The sequence below is a fragment of the Bidens hawaiensis genome, unplaced genomic scaffold, assembly GCF_021521415.1.
Source record: "Bidens hawaiensis isolate Kalapana, Puna unplaced genomic scaffold, B.hawaiensis_p1.1 tig00003004_1, whole genome shotgun sequence".
NCBI classification, from domain to species: domain Eukaryota; kingdom Viridiplantae; phylum Streptophyta; class Magnoliopsida; order Asterales; family Asteraceae; genus Bidens; species Bidens hawaiensis.
The window spans coordinates 1,177,384-1,181,750 of record NW_027491161.1 but is presented as its reverse complement, the minus strand read 5'-3'; the positions used below and the strand labels follow the sequence as shown (position 1 = coordinate 1,181,750).

The following is a 4,367-nucleotide window of genomic DNA, read 5'->3' as shown; positions in this document are numbered from 1 at the left end:
ATAGAATATTAGAACGGCAAGATCTATTAGATAAAGAACGATTGGTTTTAAGCCATATCTAGCGATTAATCAACAATTCGAAGTGCTTTTCTTGCGTCTTCTTGATAAACCAGCGTTTATATAGAGATGTATGAGGATTTTTTTGGGGAGTAAGAAGCCCCTTTGACATCTCTTTATCCGCAAATAATTCTCGATGTGAAAACACAGAGACAAAGGGCTGGGCTTTGAATAAGAAAAAGAGTGGATCTGCAGGGTCCCAAATGAATTGGCTTATTCGAAAAAGGCCTTCGATTCTTCAATGAAAGCCTTCATGAAAGTTGTGCACGCGAAACGTTTACCTGTAACTATTCAATACTCCTACGAAAAATTGATCACATCCGAGCGTTTCCGCGGCCGAATCCACTTTGAATTTGATAAATGCATTGTCCGATCTTGTCTAACTTTATACACAAGACTACATAAAAAAGCGTGGCCGTACAAACCTTTTGTCTACTTTATTTAGCTCAGAATAAGACACATTAATGACGTGAACATCAAGCAAACAAACATGAATTTTGTGAGAAATTAACATGTTTATTTTATCGATTGATACTTTTAACGTATTGGAAGATTGAAAAGGACCCCCCTTATCAACTTAAACTTCATATCAAAGTAATTGGTCAATTTGTCAATTTGAGTGAAAATGGGTTCCACAAGTTCATGATAATCATTCACAATACAAATACCTCAAAGTTTTCATACTAAATTTGGGTTAACATAAATGCCCAAAACCAAACTTCATGAAGTCCTTAAATTAACAAACAACATAGACCGAAGTAAACTTTATTCTAGTACTTTGTTTCCCAACCAGCCGTTATGTGTGGCAACAGTTCACCTGAAAAACATATATACAAACTTAAAAGTGTGAAATATCTCTCTATATACACAGGATGATAATCATAACATAAAACAAGTGTGTAATTACTAATACCTTGTGTTAAGGGTGTTAGCATTAAAGATAGGTGAAGGTGGGAGTAGCCTCCATCGGCGCCTCAATATTAAGCTGTAGGGCGCTCCTAGCAAGGTAATCTTCTATTAAGCGATACCCCTGCTGATTTTCCATCCTCTCATTCTCAGCAATCTACAATTATTCAGAAACACATTATTTAACTTGCGCATTCAATAATAAGAAAAGTATAATTAAACCATGGTTGAAAAGAAAGTACGATAGATCTAGTCCGAAAGGAATATTAACTAAACTAGTTTACAATATTTAGTGACTTACCCTTTTCTCCCAGGATTCGGTTTCTGCACGTATCATGTCATCCTGTAGATCAAACCAGATGACAGAATGAGCAAAAATTAAGGTTAAGTAAATGAATGTTACAATATGGTTGGTTTAGTTTGTTACCTTCTTTGACCTGATCTTTGAGATTGCTTTCTCAAGTCTGGTCTCCAGCTGGTGTAGTCCCTTAAGGTCCAAACTATCCAATCCTTCACCAATAAGGTGCCTGAAATTAAATAAAATAATATGAAAATATTTGGGAAAGTAACGACCTTTTAAATCTTTGTACTAAAACATAACTGCCAACATTGAAATAACCTTATATTTAATGATAAAGGGGTCGTGCCCATGGTCCCGACAACCCAACATGAAACCGAAGATTTGACACCAAGTAGAAAATCGTGTCATATATGAACCCAAACCACATTACGAATATGAATGTTTATGGATTGACACAAAACACTAAAATTTCCATTTTACTTCCAAACATTTACTATTTAACTATAATTAAACTGTAAGGCCAATATTTGTGACTTGCGATATCAAATTACGAAACCCATTATTCACGGTCAAGATAATAATTAATGTCAGCGAGAAGTCCGGACACGAGATGAGAGATTCGGTGCACGCGTTTAACTTCAACGGGAGAATGCTTCTAGAATGTTTTTTTGTTTAGCTATAAATAGGGACATATGTTGTCTTTTATATGTGTGTTTTGTAAGGTGAAATCACCCACCCAAGGGGAGCTCACCTTGGGTGGGGTCGGTTCGTTTATTTAATATATTAAATATTTCAACCAATAACGAGATCGTTCATTTATATTGTCGTTATATCATTTTGTTCGGTCGTTTGATTTCACCGCATCCGTCTCGAGCGTTTATCAAGAACAAAGATGTTCGTTGTCGGATCCGGTTTCGGGAACTACATAAACATTTCCTCACTTTCTCTTCTAAGGTCTAAATTTTGGCATAAAATACATATGATAAAACAAATTCAAAACATAATAAGATGCATGGGTTATGTGGGCAAGTCATGAACTAATTGGGTGGCATGAACAAGACATGCTTAGCTAAATGTGTTCATAAGTTCTTTCATCTCATGTGGAAAATTTACAGTGTATGATTACCTGTTAGAGATCTGGCGTGCTCATATCTGCTTCCGAAGCTTCTTGGCCTCATGCTGGTAAAACTATATGCACCAAAACACGAATTAATCTCTGTCAAAATGAAAGTCATGCATGGAAGTTTATGCAAACAAATACACAGTCGAAGGATTTCTAACTATACTTTGTTGCAAGCATATAAATAATATTATTACTAATATTTGTTACAATTAAAAAACACATATAATATATTAAAGAGATCTTACATCAACATTCATTTCTTGAGGTGTTAAATTATTTGTTTCAGCTGCTATTGCTTTCTTGTACCTTTCTATGGTTGAGTTCATGCTGTTGGATCAAACACACACGTCAGTTCACACATACATTTACAAGCATACACACATACCCGTACACGCAACCTAGGTTCTTGTTTACCCTTGTTTGTGTCTGTAGTGTCTAAAAATGGAAAGGCAGAAGACCATTGTGTTTTAAGGAGAACTCAGATGGTTTCCAGTTTATGTTTCCAACCCAAATTCTATTATCATGCAAGTTTCTGCTAAAGCAAAAGCCCTTTCAATATCATTGTGGCACTGATAGTGCCCTGTACCAACAAGGATTTAAACTTCTACAAATTCAAACACTCAGCAAGAGTACTTGTAGTTCCAAAATACCACATAACTTTACTTTTTCTTTTTTTCTAATATAATTATGTTTGTATGTTCGAATAACATAAAACAATACAAGTTTATATGTTTTTTTAATGGTTTTGGCATTAATGCTTGTACATTATTTGTAAACTAACCAGATAAAAATATTTAAAACTTAAAAGCTCATTTGATGTAATATGGTGTTGTGTCTACATTTTATAAAATAAAATAACTAATAACATTACTTGTTGTTGGCGTAATCATAGAGGCGTCCTCGCGTGGAGAAGATGATCAAAGCAATTTCAGCATCACAGAGTATCGAAAGCTCACAAGCTTTCTTGAGAAGCCCACCCCTCCTCTTGCAGAAGGTCACTTGTCGAGCCGTGTCATTTTCAATCCTTTTGATCTGGATCTTTCCTCTACCCATGCTTCAATTTTCCTGTTAACACACAATATTAACAATATATAGAGAATACCTAAGACATATTAATTAAGCTATTAGGGAAATAATCTACAAAACCATGTACATTAAGAATATAATCGGATAACAGCTCTCTAATTAAGATGATCTAAAGATATATAAATCAAGATTAAACAAATAAAACTTTTGGATTGATTATCTTAAAATTCTCAAGAACAAAACATATGATAGTAAATACCAAAAGCATCTAGTGATCAATTAGATTAAATGAAAACACCATTCTTTATAAAGATTACAAATTGCAAACTTAATACGTACATTCAGAGTTTCTTTTTCATTTAGTAACAAAAGCATTTTGTTAGAACATGAGAAAGCAAAGAAATATTTTCAGTATTTTTGAAATTCTAGATTCTCTTCAACAATATAATGCATTTGTAACATGGAATTATTAATTAAGCTAACCAGAAAAACCTAATATACAAAACCATGTAGATTTAGAATATACAACTCACAAATTTAAGTTGATCTCTAGACAAATATAAATCAAGATTAACAAAAACAAAAAAAGCTTTTAATTATCTTATTCTCAAGAACAAACCACACATATACATATATATATGATTGTAATACACAAAAATCAATTAAAGAAAAATGCCGATCTGTATAAAGATTATAAATTTCAAACATAGGGTTTTTCCTTCATTTAAAAACGAAAAAAAAAAAACAATTTGTTAAGACACAAGAAATTAGAAAAGCAAAGACACACATACACAACCCCTCTTTCTCTCTCTCTCTCAGCTCTCTCTAGATCTATTACCGTATGGCCGGCCAACCATGTAGATTTATATATGCATCTCAAAATATCTAATTTGATCTGAACACGTATATATCAAGATTAATAAAAAAAAGAAACTTTTGATTGTCTTAAAATAA

At 33.1% G+C, this 4,367-nt stretch overlaps 1 pseudogene across 1 annotated transcript; it reads right to left on the bottom strand.

The window, feature by feature from the left end:
* Positions 1-991: 991 nt before the first annotated feature.
* Positions 992-3,556, bottom strand: LOC143621970 (agamous-like MADS-box protein AGL11; annotated as a pseudogene). The gene is made up of 6 exons (XR_013151618.1): positions 3,259-3,556; positions 2,633-2,714; positions 2,391-2,452; positions 1,391-1,490; positions 1,265-1,306; positions 992-1,120 (listed from the first exon to the last, which is right to left on the bottom strand). The product of XR_013151618.1 is annotated as an agamous-like MADS-box protein AGL11 (transcript).
* Positions 3,557-4,367: the final 811 nt, after the last annotated feature.